This window comes from Cygnus olor, chromosome 12, assembly GCF_009769625.2.
Source record: "Cygnus olor isolate bCygOlo1 chromosome 12, bCygOlo1.pri.v2, whole genome shotgun sequence".
In the NCBI taxonomy this organism is placed as follows: domain Eukaryota; kingdom Metazoa; phylum Chordata; class Aves; order Anseriformes; family Anatidae; genus Cygnus; species Cygnus olor.
The window spans coordinates 664,188-681,966 of NC_049180.1; the positions used below are offsets into that span (position 1 = coordinate 664,188).

At 42.8% G+C, this 17,779-nt stretch overlaps 1 protein-coding gene across 1 annotated transcript in view; it reads right to left on the reverse strand.

Annotated features, from left to right (window-relative positions):
• The window catches only part of ZFHX3 (zinc finger homeobox 3), a 533,455-nt gene that overhangs the window by 294,915 nt on the left and 220,761 nt on the right, over positions 1 to 17,779 (reverse strand). The gene's annotated exons all lie outside the window — the stretch shown is intronic.

Below are 17,779 nucleotides of genomic sequence, written 5' to 3' on the forward strand. Positions count from 1 at the left end.
AGAGAATTAGTGCAGATGCAAGCTGCTTTGGAGATGACCAGCCCCACGTTCCAAGCGAGCAGACAGCAGTCCCTGATGGACAGCACCCACCTGAGCAACGGGCCTGGAGCAACACGGTTTTGAGCTGGCCACATCTCTGCTTCCTCCAGCCAGGCAGATGCTGCTTTAACTGTACTCTGCTCTCCCTGCTGCAACTGTGGAAAGCCATCTGTCAGATTCTCAGCCTTATTTCCCTTTTCCTGTCTTTCCCCAAAGTAGGAGCAAACGGGGCCAGATTCCAGCTGTATTTTTCATCCTCCAATTAGCAGGCTCCAATTCATCACTCTGAGTATCTCCTGGCATCAGTGCTGAGATTCCCTCCTCACGCCTGGTAAATCGGTCTTCATTTAAAACCCTCTCTCTTAGCCCTAAATGGAAATCAATTCTGCAAGTTTAGCAAATAGTTAATTACTCCACAAAGAGGATTGATTGGCCTTTGATCACCAGAAAGCTCTGTAGTGCTATTAGTCTCTTTCATCTGTGATTAAACCACAGAGAAAAAGAAACAAAAACTAAATTAGGCTTCTCCTGTTATCCTACAAATATTTAATGACGGGATAATCTCCTAAAGGTGCGATCAGGGGATAGATGTTCCGCCAGGAAGCATCTCTAGCACAACCTTGAACCCGAATTCTCTCCCTGCAAAGAGCCTAGCAACGAACTTTGCAGAGGAACAGAGCTGAGCTCAAAGGGATGCTTTGTAGTACACACTCTTCTTGGCCTTTGCTTCTTTTCTCTTCTTATGTATGTTTTAATGCAGATAAAGATTTTCCCAACAGAGCCCTGACACGAATAATAATAATAATAAAGGCTTTCTTGAAATTCAGTTTGGGCTCTGCTGACTTTCTCAGCAGGACGAGACTGTGTCCCGTTGATTTGCAGCATTGTACAGAGCTGTTTCCCCAAATGACGGGATCCTCCCACTTCAGACAAATCTCAAATATTGCGGTCTCCCACTGCTAACCCACTCTAAAATTCAGTCCCCGAGTACAGCATAAAGCTTTCTGCACCGCCACCTCTCTGCACTGCAGCAGGAGCCACAACAGCAAGGTCACAGGATGGAGAGCAAGGATCGCATTGCATTTCTCACCTTCCAGGCGAATTTAAGGTCTAGGAATCTTCCTCGTGCGGTATTAATGCAAACCTCATCAGAGAGCAGCTCGCAGATCCCCAGCGGCTGGCACCGCCCGTGTTTGCTCCTCTCCATTACTCACTGTGGCAGCAGCCACGGAGGCTGCTATCAGATCCATTACCGCCCTCTCCAGAGGCCGCGGCAGCCAGGAGCAGGCCCATGCTGGCAGGTGCTTTAGCAGCACGTGCGCGGGAGCTGCTTCTTCCCGGCCACACCAGAACTTTGGGAGAAGCTGGGAGCACTCCTGCCCCTGTCTCGGCAGCATTCATTAGCTGCTGGTGGTGCGGTTGCCGGCACGCGGTGCTGGGTGCACTGGGATCAGCCGGGCCTGGCACCAGGCCGGAGGAACTGCCCCGGGCTGCCCCGGCCCTGGCCGACGAGGGCAACGACCACGGCGTCTGCGTGGCGGCCGGCGGGGGCTGCATGTTCCTCGAAGGCCATTGCATGAGACAAACGCGCCCGGTGGGCACGGAGCGGCCTTTGGAAATGAGCATTTCTGCCAGCGAGCACACACGCTGTTCTGCGGGGCCAAAGGAAAGCCAAGTACGCAGACAGACGTGCATCCAGGAGCAGGGCAGACCTCACGAGGTGCACCTTGCCAGCAGGAAGGTGGCCTGGTTAGACACATGGTTGGGAAAGAAGGAATGGAGCAGGTGAGGCTGAAATTCACAACTTGCTATGAAAACTGAGAAAGTTCTCGTAACTTTTTTTAGCACTAAAATGTCATAATAGTCTTCGTGCAAGAGAAAAGAGGAGCCTCCTGACATGTTTTCAACTCCCGAATGGCAAAGAGTCCTTGAGGGACCATGCCACGCATCAGGCAACAGCAGGCGTTAATTAGCCTAGGTTTTCTATTGAATTGTTGTGTGTGCGCGCGCGCGTGTGTTTTTCTTTCCCCGGGTGTCTCATTTGCAGAATGTTCAATCATCCTCTCTCTTTCTGATTCTGCAGCCGTGTGTACTTCTGTGCGACTGTCGAGTCCTGACACCTGTCAAACAGTGCCACAGTAAATTGGACGTGTCAGGCCTAGTGTGCTGGTGCCAAGGTGTGAATTAGATAGAGCCTCTCGCTGCTGTTCTTCTGACCTCTTTACTCCATTACCAGGACATCCCGAGACACACCAAGCCTCGGGGCATCGAAAAACAAAACACAACAGAAAGAACTCCACCAACCCACTGTAACCACAGCCGGGTGCTTAAGGATTTAAAACAACACTTTCTTCTCTATATAAAGGGAAGAATTTAAATAGAATATGTAAACATGCCGATTGCATTTGCAGAACTGCTAGAAAATGGCCCTCACATTTTTGTTTCCTGCCACACTAGGAGGCTCTGGGAGGCCAGAAAGAAATGGGAAGTGAGTAGTCAGTGAAGCTTTCAGATGAAAAGACGTGTAAGTCATTCCACACAAAGAAAAACATTTGTTTATATTGTGCCCATCGCTGTAGTTGTGGTTACCAGAAAACTCCGTGCAAACAAAAAAACCCCAAACAATGCATGTGACTGAAATCACCCTGATTCCAGGTCCTTACCTAACGCGGAGGTTGGGAGGTTGTTTTGTTTTTTAAAACAACAGCTCCCAGAACAAAAGGCTGATTTGTGCAGCAGGCAGTTCTGGGGACCACCTATTGCACAGGGCTGCAGTCACATATGGTGCTGCACAATAACAAATAAGAACAACAATACAGAAAGCTGCACCCACTTTGCTCAGTACGGTGTTCTCAAAGTTACACAGTAAGAAGCAATTATCCCAAAGTGGCAATTTTATTTGAAAATAACATTTAAATTAAAATGGGCATTTCAGGGCCTCCTGCTGAAGAGTGACATGGGCTGTTCAGGGGCCCACTGTCACTTTGTCAGCTGTCACATGCTGCCTTCTGCTAAATGGGCACAGTTTGCCTTTACCCTTTATCCAGACTCTTAAAAATGCCGTATGCATTTTATGAAGACCAACTAAGTGGGATTGCATCTCTGACAGCTGTTCCAGCTTGGATTCTGTGGCAGTGTTTTGCATACATCCATCTTTTCTGCTAACAATTTGGACAGATAACAAAAGCTGAGGGGAGAAGGGTGAGTGGGCTGGGGACAGGGCGGGAACAAAGTGCTTTCCGACTCCGGGTCACCTGTTAGCATCCAGGCCACGCCAGCACCAACTAAAATCGAAGTTTCATGAGATGTCAGCTTGGTGGTTTTGGTTAAATGAATTTTAGGCCTCATGACTCCTTGCAGTACGTAGGTGCCCCTCTCACAAAACCTCACTGCATTCAAGCCTCGTTGAGGAGCAGCAGCAGAAGAGGTGCTGTTCTGGTCTCGTGTACGAAGAGCTATTGTCAGTACAATGCTGGCAGCGTGACAGGGATGCAGGACTCTGCTGGATTCCTTTACATTTGGCAAATTCTGAGCTGCTGCACAGAATTTGGCAATTGTCTTTACTCTCTCCCCTACCCTTTTTAACCAATATATTTGATTATTAAAAATTGCTAACAAAACCTGTCCTGAGATCAATATACAGCCATGCTGACCTTTAATGCTGCAAGTTAACAGTTTGACAGCTCCAGCAACAACCTTCTGTTGAGATCAGTATTCCCCATAACCTAAAATACATTTTAAGTTTCAAATATTTACTGGTGCTCCTTTATACACAGACATACACTCATCAATATATGCAGACATATATATGAACACCAGGATCAGGGTCCCTTTGTGCTAGCAAGGCACCATCTGCAAAAAATTCAAAACCAACATACCAAAATAAAATAGAGAAGCACTTCTTTCCTACAGTGATTAGCAGAAGCCTTGGGATGGCCACCTGTCCTGTTTCTTTTCCAGGTGATTTTGGTTCATTTTCTGTGTCTTCTGTGCAACGTAAGTGAAGCAACTGGTGGTTACCAACGCTCAAGAGAGGGGCGTCCCGCTATGAAGGACAGTGGCTTGGGTCAAACGTTTTCCTGCTCTGTTAGTCTCTCTGTGCCTTGATTCCCTTCTGCAACTTGAATGTGTATTTTCATGCTAGATTACATTACAAAGACTTTCAGAGCTGTGAGATTTTCACATGTATGGTAATGAGGACCACTTTAATACTTAGAACAGATGGAACGTGTGCAGGAGATCTACTGTTGGGAAGAAAATTCTAATATCTTCCAGCTTTTATTGCTGATTAAAGTCTAGAAATGTCTGTAGTTTGCTCAATTCTGTGTTGTGAGATCTCACATAAACACTGACAATAGCTTAAAGTACTATCTGATCTATGAAAGTACCTGTATTTAAAAAGAGGTAAAAGTCTTAAAACCAACATATTAAACATGAAAGGGGTGTCTGGTTTACTTGTTCAAAGTAAGGGATTTGCTCCCAGGAGTGACACATCTATTACTAATTAAACAATTAATTTATTATGCAGCACTTGCAGAAAACAACATATTTGAAGTCTGAAAACGTCTGTTAGAGAATGGAAAATAATTTGGATACAAATAATTATCTTCAGGATTTTTCTTTACACTGCAATACGCTTAATACAATTCAAATGTTGTTTTCCTAAAGCTAAATAATAGTCACGGTGTCACTGAAAATGCATAGACAAAGCAGAGCAGTAACAGGTAGTCCTTTTTCCTAAATATGCCAGTTTCTGAGTCATTTTAGAGCATGTACAGAGACAGACAGACGTGTATCTACAACTTTAAATTGTTAGCCTGCTGAACCAGCCTTAACATAAGAGATTCTCCATCAGAAACTCCTACAAGAAATTGTTATCTGGTTCCCCAAAGTCTTTGTACTGGATGGGAAAGCAAGCTTCTCTATCCCCTTCCAGTTACCAGACATCAGGAGTGAAACCTTAGGTATATAACCGTTAGAAGAGGAATTGTCAAGATTTTAACCAAATACCACTGAGAAGATCCGAATACAATGGTTAAGTATTTCTATACACAGTCAATAGCTGTGCTGGGAGAAGTCCAACCATTTCCTCAAAATATTTAGCGAAAATTAGAATCATAAGGGATTCTAATCCCTTTGGAATTATGGAAGGGGCCTTAAAGATCATCTAGTTCCAAGCCCCTGCCATGGGCAGGGACACCTTCCACTAGATCAGGTTGCCCAAAGCCCCATCCAGCCTGGCCTTGAAATTCTACATTATTGAATTAAGTTCTACATTGTTGAGTTTCCTCTTCTGAGATAGCTTATGCAATTGGCATATAGCCCAAGTGCAGCTCAGTACTTCAGGGAAAACTTGTCCACGTTTTACTTTATTTCTCCATAACACCTCTAAAAATGTTTTACTAAATACCTACACTCTACCAGTGAAAGATCAGTATACCTTTGGGATGGGACAGGGAACTGTCAAAGGAGCAGAAAAGACTACCTAAAAAATTAAATCACTCATTAATATTTTGGCAGAGAACAAACAATGACTTCCTAAAAATTATGACTAAAAGACACATCACCATCTTGGCATTTTTATAAATCAGTATTTGGATTTAAATATAATTATCTACGGATATATCTATGCATGCGTGCACAAATCCATGTACACTATTGTTAGAGAGTTTGTCAATAAAGTACTTCATCTTGTAAGAGTACAACAGAAAACTATTTTATATATCAGAAATCACTTATATTACAGACCTGTCTCCTACACCAAAGGTCATCTCCCAGCAGAATGGGAGCAGGCTTAGTTAAAGAGACAGCAATTTTTCTAAAGCAGTCTTTAGACTTTAGACTTTAGTCTTTAGTCTTTAGACTCAGCCCAGGCTGAGCCAGGGGCCTGCGATGGTTTGCTGGGGGTGCTGAACCAGAGCAGGCCCTGCTCAGGGGTCCTGAGGAGCAGAAGATTCCCCGCTGCTGCGGCACGTGGGATAATGTGTCCGGAGAGCACAGAGCAATATTGGAGAAATACCCTCATCACAGTCCCTTTACTCTTAAATGTGAGATCTGTGTGGAACGACCCCCCTGAAATACACTGCTTTTCTTCTCAGTCTCACCTCAGCCCCCATCACCGCTGCCATCTCCACCTGCCGCCTCACTGGGGCAGAGAATGGGCTCCTGTCCCTGAAACAACCTTACCTCAGAACTACAGCCTGGCCTTCTTGGCGCACCTCAGAATTACAGCCTGGCCTCCTCCTCGGCACACCTCGGAACTCCAGCCTGTCCCTCTCCTCAGCACACCTCGGAACTCCAGCCTGTCCCTCTCCTCGGCACACCTCAGAACTCCAGCCTGTCCCTCTCCTCGGCACACCTCAGAACTCCGGCCTGTCCCTCTCCTCGGCACACCTTGGCCGCCGTCAGCAAAGCCACTGGGCACCAACAGGACGAGCGGCCAGACCACCAAGTGGGTTCGTTACGAACACAGCATGACAGAACCCGTGTTAGCAACTGAGATGCGTAGCACCAGACAGAAAACAGAGATACTAACACAAATTCAAGTTCTCCTTTTGACCCAGTAGCATCCCATCCTATTTCAAACAATAAACATAAAAAGTAAATTAAGCTGTTTAAGGTTTAACAAGCAAGTATGACCGTTCTCAGAAGCCTGGGACACTGACAGATATCTTACAAGAACAGGGGCTAGAGAAGGAAAATATGATCAAACAATGAAATTAACTCTTAATCCACCATGCTACTTCCAGTTTTTAAATATTTGATGCATTTTTTATGTGAAATCAAAATCAGGGTATGAAAATGGCCCGAAGCAGCAGGCTTAAACACGTTGCAGCATATTGAGCACATCAGAGCTCGTGGAAGACCTGGGTTCCTGAAGCATGGTAAAAATACCATGCAAACTGTAGTGAAAACCCTGAAGAAAACAGAGTAATAAATAAGTTTCAGCAACTAAGAGGAAGGAATGAAACACAGGTAGAAGCAGAGCTACAGAGAGCAGCTCACAGAGCGCACAAGTCCAATGAGCACATTCATGAAATGTAACTGTCAAGTGATTTGAGGAGGGAACCACATGGGCAGAATGCCATAAAATGAAGATACAACATAAAATGGAGGAGAAGAACCAGAGAAGGGTTTTTGTTTTGTTTTGTTTTTTAATTTATTTTTTCCCTGAAGATATTTACCCTACTAATAATTTGATGGCAGTGACAGATTGCTGGTGGTTTGATCCTAGACAGCTCTGCCCAACGTGGCATCAGTAGAGCTCTGCCTGTGGATGGCTGGACATACACTGACACCAGAAATCCAGACAGGAGTGAGATCTAGAAACTATTGTGGCATAGCAGACCCTGAGATGTGTGGGCAATCTCCTGGTTTCATACATAGGCTTCATCCATACCGTAAAGCTGCTTTGTTGCAGCTGTTTCACAGGAGGTAGCTTCAGTACTTTTGAATGTGATTAGAAAAAAGACTGGAAAATGGGATCCTCATGTTCATTATGAGGAAAGTAGTGCTTGAAATAAAGTCCCAAATATGTTTTGTAGCTGCCTTAGATATAACCATTATTAATGGCCTTAAGAGGTGCAAGAAATTTCTATAACTGAAATGTAACAAAGGAACAGAGTACTTGGAGAGAACAGTAGAAAAATCAAGCCTTTTTTTTTTTTAATATATTTTAAAGGTATACATTTCTTGCAATTTAAATTTACCACCAAACCTCCCAGCTTCTCCCCCAGTGTACCAATTCAGAGCTACTTAGAAGGAAAAAAAGAAGAGAAAAAGGAAAATCATTAAACAACCCCCCAAAAAGAAGGCTCAATGAGGTCTCATTTCGTTGTAATGAGCTCCAATTTAACATGATCATTATTTCTGACATTAAAGGCCTGTGAATAGTGTCACATGCCCAGAAGCTATTTTTTTTTACCCTCTAATGCCAGAAATAACAAGCTGCAGTTAAGGGACAGTGAATCAGGGTCTGTAAAATTACATTAAAATAGGAATTTCACTACTGATAGAATGACTCTTATCTAGGCAGCCCTTTCTGAAGGAGGTTTCTGAAGCATATGGTTATTGGATATTGGGCTGGTACCTGCCATACCTTGCACAGCAACAGACTGTTTCTGCAAAAAGAAGGAAAAAAAGCAGAAGTCCTCCTGCCTTGGTGCAGAGCTGCCTTCAAGTGTCGCAAGGTAAGTGTGGAAGAACAGCCATAGTAGGTCAGACCAGAGGCCCATCTAGCTCAGAAACCTATCTGAACACAGCCAGTAGTTGATGCTTAGGAAAACAATTGCAAGAACAAAAGAAACACAGGATAATCCTTTTCTTTGGTAATAAGCACCAAGTTCCCAGCAAACAGTAAGCTACAGATTCCTAATCTGCAATGAACGCTTTATCAAACTGTGCATTTAACAGGACAACAAGAACAACAAAATCAAATCCAAAACACTGAAAGATCTTCTAAATTCTCATTCCCATTTGTTGTCCTTCATTGGTTTTGTTTGTTTGTTTTTGTTTAAAAATTTCTACTGTGTCATTGTTGAAGTGGTTATCAACAATCTAATGGTGCAACTGAGGTGTGGCCATAGTATGGATATAGATGCTGGTGTGAAAATATTTTCTGTATTGGTCTTCCTTCCTTCCATGATAGTTCCTAACATTCTATTTACTTTTTTTGATCAACATTAGGTGAGTGTCTGTTTTCAGAAGACTAGCTATCTTGTTCAATATTGTTGTCTTTCTTGGTAAACATTCATTTCCAAAAAAAAAAACAGTATTGAAAATATGTAATTAGTTTTTTCCCCCTCACATGAATTCATTTATACTTATAGACTTCTGTTTTATCGTGACAGCCTTTTGCTGTTCTCAAAGCCAAAGTCTACTTTTAGGATTACTTATCCCATCAGACATTACTACATGAGTATCTGCTCTATTTCAAGAAAATTTGTGGATATGCTGAGCAGTGGAGAGCTTTGGGGGCTCTGCATGCAACCTCCCTCCACTGGGGAAGATGACCCCTTAGCTGGCAATTGCAAGCCACTTCCCTCTGACATCATGGCTTACCTTGGAGCAGTCTCTGAAGGTTTTTTTTGTTCAAAACTTTTTTTGGGGGGTATCTAATGCATTGTATCATTTGATCACTTCACACCCTTTTGCTTATCGATTTTTTTAAAGTAAAGCAATTAACTTCCATTTACAAAAGCTGGACTGATTCTTCTCCATTGTCTCAAACTTATTTGTGTGTCTTCAAATTCCATTTCATATATCCCTATTTTTCCACGATAGAAATAAGGTTTACTAGTCTGAAATACTTTACATCACCCTAGAGGCTTTTTAAAGAACTGTAATCACAATCAATTCATCCAGTGCTGGACCAATTTAAACTACAGGTTACACAATATAGTAATTTGGCTATTTTGAATTTGAGTTCATTAACTCTTGGCATCTTGTCCTGACAATTTGTTACAGTTGTTTTTATTGATTTGTTTTAAAACCTTCTCCTGACATTTTAATTTGAAACAGTTTTTCATACCTATTCCCTCTAAAAATAAAAGCTTCTAATGTGGTAACCTCTCAAAGGTCCTCCACAACATATACCAGTGCAGAGATCATCATCAGCTTCTCCACTATGGCTTTATTTTTGATAACTGCTCGTTTTATAACTCAGTCATCTAGCACCCCTTCAGACTTTCTGGCAACCTTTATAATTCTGATGTATTTGAGCAAGTATTTAATATTACCTCTGTGTTTTCAGCAATTTGTTCCTCAACACCCTTCCCCCCCCCCTTTTTTTTGGCTTGCCTTATTATAATTGCCAAAGCTTATACTTTTTTCCTTTTCTTTAAATATGACAAACATTTTAATGCGTGTTTGCACTGTTTGTTTGTTTTGTTTCATAGAATCATAAAGGTTGGAAAAGGCCACTAAACCACGTCCCCAAGCACCACATCCAACCTTTCCTTAAACACCCCCAGAGACGGTGAGTCCACCACCTCCCTGGGCAACCCGTTCCAGTGCCTGACCACTCTTTCTGAGAAGAAATGTCTCCTCATGTCCAGCCTACACCTCCCCTGGCACAACTTGAGGCCAGTCCCTCTAGCCCTATCACTATTATCTGTGAGAAGAGGCTGATCCCCAGCTCCCCGAACAGGGGGTTCTTTACACGCTGTCCCTTACTCAGCTATCTTTACATTCTTTTTTTTTTCCCAATAGGTTCTTTTCACTCTGAGCTTCTGATATGGAGTATTTGAATTTCCACCATTCCACTCAAAACATTTTAATCTTCTGGCTGCTTTCTGTTCTAAATAAATAAATAAATGTATAGAAATAAAGAAATCTCATTTACATGTAGTTCTGTTTTCAAAGTCAGACTTTACTGCAGTCAATTTTTGGAGGCTTTTTTTTTGTTACAGCATTGCTGTACATTAGTTGCCACCTGTACTATGTCCTCTGCACTGCAAGAAAAAGAAATCAGACATGGTCTCTCGTTTTTTGAGTCCTCTCCAAGATGTTGTGTCAAACAAAAGTCATTTATAGTGTCTAAAAAATTTAGTCTCTGCAGTATGATAACATTTACATATGCAGTCACAGCCTTTACACGATAGGTCTAGAACTCTAGTTTAGCATGAATGACTACCCACAGGGACTCTCATTAACTGTACTTACTGAAAGTTACATTTTTACCTTAATTAATTCTACTGTTTCTTCTATGTACAGTTCTAGTCTTTATCAGCATGCCTTACTCTATCATTCCTACTTAATGTATACCCTTGGAAAAAAAAAATCAAAAAGCATGTTTACTGATTATTTTCCTCCTATCTAGACTGAGGCCTGTTCTGACAATGCTGTAAAGGAGATATCGCAGAATACATTTTTAGGTGTCTAGCATTTGTGTAATCACTTTATTACTCTTAGAGGAAGTTGGGAGAGATTCTGCAGTGTGTGTCTTGTCTTCTTGGAGTTGTTTTGAATTTAAATGATACAGAGTTTAAATGAGGACTCTCTCCACTGCTGATCTCATTTTGGGTAGCAACGCACCCACCAAGAGTCACTCCCAGGCCTCTCGAGGTTAACCTCAGCTTGCTGCAGGAGGGGTTCCTCAGCAAATCAGTAAGGTCCTCACAGAGAAGCACCGTGGTCAGCAGTGGGGCTGAGGAGTGAACCAGCACAGTAGTCCAAAAGCGTCCTTTTTGAAAGGAACAGCCACGGTCTAAGAAAGCTGGGTTGCCCAAGCCTAGGGATGATCTCCTCTTGACCTGGGTGAGAGGGGACTGGCAGGAGGGGAAGGGGGTGGGAGACACCAGAGCCAGAGGAGCATTTCAGGTGTGTTCCCTGTGGTTGTGGTTGGAAGAACCTCTCTCAAATGTTTGATACCTTGACAAAGCCCTGCAACTTTTTAGATTTCGTTTTAAGGTTATTTCTTTGCTACAAGCAACCTCCCACTTTCTACCATCTAATGCTTTCCAAACTGTTCAGACTACTCTGATTTCATAGACTCTGAGATGCATTTTTCACAAGGGTGCAAATGGGTTGATGAGTTTATTTATAGGTATTGGAAATCTGTACTGCACTGAGGTATGCAGGCAGGTTCCTGCCATTTCTGAATGGGCTGTGGCTGCTTAGAGACAATTCAAACAGCCATTTTTTGGCTGTTTGCATCAGAGGCTTCTGTATCTGAGTGGCATGTCACAAGAGCATCAGCCTAACTACAATTTTCAGACAACATACCTGCCTGCCCGTAGCTGCAGATAGCAGGCCTGACCATGGGAGGAGTAAGGAAAGGAAACAGCAGACCAGAGAGCTGCGGTGTCAGGAGAGGAGCTCGCAGGAGCAGCTCAAGGTACGGGGCTGGCTTCTTCAGGGAGGTGCTGGTGGCTGTCCAGCAGCATGGCCAAACCACTGGTAATTCTAGAGTAGGGAATAGGAATGGACCCCCAAACTATCTGGCAATACATCAAAGCTTCAAGAGGTATGTCTCCTTTTTCAGCTCCCTGCCACAGCGCAAAAATGGCTAAACATGCAGTGAATTACTAGACTTAATGCTTGACAGGTCTTCCGGAAGACTTAGCATTTATTCTCAGAATCATTATTTTCAAAAATAGTCCTTACAGGTGGGGCTGCCACATGTTCCATGCATCAAGGAAAGTAATACAGCTATACAAGCACAGGAATGATGAGAGAGCCTGAACTGGGACTCTGAAAATGGAAATGGAACATTTGCAATCACTAGTCAACATGCTCAGAAAAATAGGGATATAAAGGGAAGTTCAACCACAAACGTACTTGGGGAAGATTTGATGATTTTCACTTCCTTATATCAACTATACATGATGCCAAATTCCCACGTGTGAGGTCTAGATACAGACATTAGGGGATGGTTCTGAAATTAGAGAAAGACACAAGCTGATCACAGTGGTCATCTAACTCTACATGAAATACTCAGTGCTACAAAAAGGCACATTAAAAAAAAAGATGAAAATACATATGCATCCTCAAAGAGTATATCTGGTTGCATGCACCACACAAAACAGGTGTGTTCAGTGGTAATTGTTTCATTTTATGATCTGTGTGGTACATGAAAATCTCACTTAGGTAAACTGGAGATGGACAGATTGTTTTGGGAGGCATTTTTGTCTGAGACACATGCAGGTGAGCTGACTTCCAAATGAAACAAAGAAATTATCAACTAATGAATGAGCCCTTCACTTGCTTTTATAAAAGCAAATGCATGTCAATGGGGATTTTTTTGTGCAAGTCAGTATCAGGTCTAGATACGAAGGTGTGTGCCTAGTCGTGCATACAGATTTCTGCATGTGCAAGACAGAGACAGGGAGACAAGAAGCAGGAAGAAGCGCAGGCTGATGCGTGTCTGTGAAACTTTGGGGTAGGTGCAAGGCTGAAGGAGCTTTCAAGGGAAGGGGACCCAATTTGTATCTTCATCGATAATTGGTTTGTTCGTGCGGAGTGAGCAGGCGGCTCAGGCGTAAAAGGCAGTGGAAGAAAGTGATGGAGTGAAACAGCAAGGGCTGTGATTCCCTGCCTGATGAGTTGGAGAAAAATTGTTAGTAACGGAGGTAGGCCCCAGAGGGATTCATTAAGTGACTGGCCCTTCACAATATCCTGTCACATCTGACCTGGAAACATTAACATTCGGCCAGTTTTACAACATACAAGCAAGAGTGTGTGTGGGAAGCAGAGAGCACATGCCAGTGATTAAGCGTGTGCCTGCACGTATGTGAATGCACACACAAACTGAAGTCCTGCGGCACACGACACACGTCTGTCCTGCATGGAAAAAAATCTTCATTTAGCTCTGAGTGTAACCACCAGCAAGTGTTCGTTAGCAAACCTGCCCCTGCTACTGCAAGAGAAATCGTTTTGGCACTTAAAACAGCACCGCACAGTCAAGGCTTGAAAACGAGATGGAACCTGAACCCAGGGAAGAAGTAAGAGCCCCAAACTACTGGATGCCAATGACCAGAGACACGGGCAACAGACAACTACCTTCTGCAAGAGATAAAGAATAACTTCCAGGAAACAGTGACCACCGGGACCGAGACAGGCAGGTGAAGGAGGAGTAGAGAAAATTAAGAGAGACAAGTGAAGCTTAGTGAAATGCCCCCCACCACCACTTCTTCTTTGTAATTTAAAATCTGTATTTTTCAAAACTGTCCAGCAGGGCTTCAATCTTTAGCTATACCTGAAATGCAGAGTTTAGAAATATAGTTTAAAAGATCCATACTACCCATCTAACAGAGTTACTGTGAAGAAAATAATGTTCAAGTCTGCATCGATGATTTGAGTCCATAATGAAATGGCACTTGTCCTGTCCAGGGGGAGAAGCGACAGTGGGACGTGTGTCGGGGGAATAGAGCATACCCACCTCAATCACAGGCCACATTATACAGGAGAAGGGAACAAAGAGACTTCCCCAGAGCACGCAGTTTAACCCACGTTAACAAAATGATTCCTACAAATAAGACCAAGTCACCTCTCCTAACGTACGTGCACGTTGTCCTTATGCATACAACTATCTCAGTCCTTCTAAAACCTGCCGCTTTTCACATCCTTCATTTGCTTCCACCAGAATATAACCACAGGATTTTAAGCATTACCATTCAATCAAAAAAGTATTTTTAAAGGCCAAACAGAAACTTAAAAGACAAAAGTAAAAAAAAAAAAAAAAAAAAAAAAAAAAAAAGCTAAAGCAAAACCAACCACTACTACCAACAAAACAACAAAAAAACCACAACCAGCTGATGATACTGAAATTCCGAGTGAGTAAAGGAAAAGATACTGTAGCTAAGAAGCAAAACACTGTGCACAACAGATGAAACACACTGACTACAGACTGAAAGCTGTGGAGAAGAATTCTCTGGCATTAAAAGTTACAAGTCTGTCCAAGGGGGACAACGCTGGCATTCAGCTGTTGGACAGCCAGACTTCTGGAAGCCAAAGGGGCGAGAATACTGGAGCTAAACAAATTATACGAGAGGGAAGGAAAGCAGTGACTTTTGTGTTTTGAAACAGCAAAACAAGTCAACAACATAGAAACGTGAACTGAACTAAGGCAGTAAAATTACACGAAGAGAACAGCTGTACTTCAACAGTATCAGAATGCAGTCAATTGTTCAAAGCTGGGCCAAAGAAAATACTGGTGACTAAGTACAGGCAGGTTGAGCATGCACTCCAAAAGTTCTGAGAACTTGTGAGCACACATGTAGATAAAAGCATCACCATTCACCTATCCATAGCTTTTTCAGGTTTTCCCTTCAGGGCATGATTCATGGCTACTGCATTTGCACTAGACACACACAACACAGACCTCAGCACCTGGAAGTTCTGTGAGCACTACAGGGCCAGGCAGTGCTGGCCACCCCAATACGCTGTTTGAGAACAACTTAGCCAGAGAACTTCATGCTGTTTTATTGTTCATGTATTAGTTCATAGCACAACATTCACATGGGAAGCTTTTCATTTCCACATGGTTTATCAAATGCATTTTTTTCCCTCAGGAATAAAATAATAATAATTAGTATTAGTACATTAGATTTTTCCAGAAGTCCATCGCTAAATGGCCCCAACCTGCACAAGCTGAAATCAGTATGAGAGACACCCACTCTCCTCAGTATGGAGACATATTTGTAAATACAGAGCTTGCAGCATCAGCACACCCCACAACTCTTACTTTGTCCATGGGAGCAAAGAATTCCCACGGGGCAGAACCATCTACTCTGGGCCCAGCCCAGCAGTCTTCCAGCTTTGCATGTGCCAGTTCTAATAACACTCTTCTGAATTAACTTGCTTTTACATTACAAAACTAAAAAAGAAACAAACTCTGCTTCAGGAAAGCTCTCCTAACAAACGGCTTTTATTGTTTATGTATGACCTCCCTTCATCTACTCAAAGCTAAGCTTTCTGTAAGCATTTTCAATGGCCTGCTCTATACCAGCAGACAATTTACTAGAAGATACAGATCAGGAGAAGTAGGACTTGGTAATCATATATTAGTATTTTTTAAAATAAAAACTGACTCCAAGTTTTTTAGTCAATTAAATGCATCCGGCACATCATGTATGTGATGTAATGACAGCTCAAGACTAGAAATGCTTTTGATGCATTATTAACCATAAAAAAGGCATTAAATACCAAGCTTGAATGCCATAGGGATGCATATTTCAATAGGAATTATTTTTCAATATATGCTTAAAGTTTATTTTGGTAAACAGATGACTGTGGGCTGTCACAGATGGAGACAGATTTATGTTCAGTTGGAGTCTTTTTGAAAAGAAGGGAAGTAACTGGACTTGTTGAACACACAGAAGGGAACATAATTCTTTCTTCCAGCTCAGAAAAGGGTGAGCAGTAGCTTAGAAGCTGCCCCGATTTGGAATATTAATTTCAGGGTGACAGTTGGGAATAATACCAAGTAAATATAATCTAAAAAATAAATAAATAAATGTCTCCAAGCAGGAAGCTATGGTAGAGAAACATGTACTTTCATTACCTGCTCTAAAGGTGTTATAGCCATACGTTCATTTTCTGAACCTGTAAACAGAACCCAGGCCAAAGTTCAAAAGTACAGTAAGTGAAACTAATCCTGTTGCTTAAGCATCCAATAATCCCTGGAAGAAACTTGGAGTTTTTTATCCATTATTGCATTACCAATATTGTAACCACCTATGGCTGTGTATACAAAAGGAAAAAAAAAAAAAGCCACAGAGAAAGCTTGACAGTAAATTTCTGCTCCTGACTTAGAAGAATTCTTGACTCTGATTTTGCAAAATCACATCAGTTAACAAAATTAAACTCTGATGGAGGAAAGCCATGCAACCCCTCTACTGATGCACATCACTCTTCTCTCATCATTCCATATGCTTTTCAGACTAAACATCCAGGCTGAATGATTTGATATCTTCCATTTCAAGAGAAGCCTAAAATGTCATTATATCAGCATTAGAAATTTCTTTCTGATATTCAAATGATTTCATCTGCTTCCCAAATATATATATATATATATAGGCATTATATATAAAATAGCATTAAATATACATATATTAACACAACCAGTTTTAGTTTGCTATTGGGGTTCAGTCCTGCAAGCATTGTACCTGATGCCTATTGATTTTGCAGGGACATTATGAAAGTGAGGTCTGCGGGATCAGCCCCTTTATGTTTACATCTTCAAACATTTGTAGACTGCTATCATGCCTTCTGGTACTCATCTCTTTGCCAAGCTACACATATTTAGCTCTTTTAATCTTTTCTTACAAATCAATCCCCTCAGCCCCTTAATCCTTTTTGTTGCTCTTCTCTAATCTCCTTCTGGCTTGTCAATACCGTTCAGTGCTGAGGTGCCCAGGACTGAACTCGACATCCCAAGGTGCAGCCGCACCGTGCGAGTCCCGGGGCGTGATGCTCCTGCTGCTCCGACAGGAGGACGCCTCCACATGGTGCGCGTGGCTTGGGGTCACAAAAGAAACTTCACCCATCTAAGTGGAATCTAATGGAAAAACATCGGAGAAGCTTCCAGAAGGATGGGCAAAATCAAACTCATCTGCTGCGATTTCCTCTGTAGTGACACGCTCACTCCGTGTGCTTTGCCCCTGGCAGCGGGTGGGGATCCCTGCCCGCCAGGAGGATCCCTCTGCTCTCCACATCCACCCGCGGTGCGGCGGAACGAGGCAGGCACCCCCAGATGCTGCTTGCGGATGTGGATCGTGACCATACAGATCGTGACCGTGCGGATCGTGACTGTAGGCACGGGGCCGTGACGCACCGCACCCAGCCCGTCACAGCACTGAAGCCCCAGCCCGGCTCTGCAGGGGCTGACGCCCAGCACACGCACGTGGAAAACAGAAACATCGAGAGTACGGAGCGGTTTTAGACCTATGAGGGAAAGAGCCCTGTATAAATCTGATAATTATTTTAGGCCTGCAAGGCCTTAACCTATTATATAGACACGGTGAAATGGCAACTCTGATCTAGCAGGTGTGTAAACTGTCTTTTTTTCCAAACACACTCACATGCACACCCCTTTTTGATCAGAAATGCCATTTCACCATTTCTCTACCAAAGAACGTTGCAAAAAAGAAAAATACAGGTTAAGTTGCCTTTAATCTTTAATTCATATCCAAGAACATATTGCACATGGCAAAATATAAAGGAAGAACCAAAGTCAGCGGGTTATGCAGACTCTGCCAGACCTTCACTTTCAAAGAGACACAGCCTGGGGAATTACACA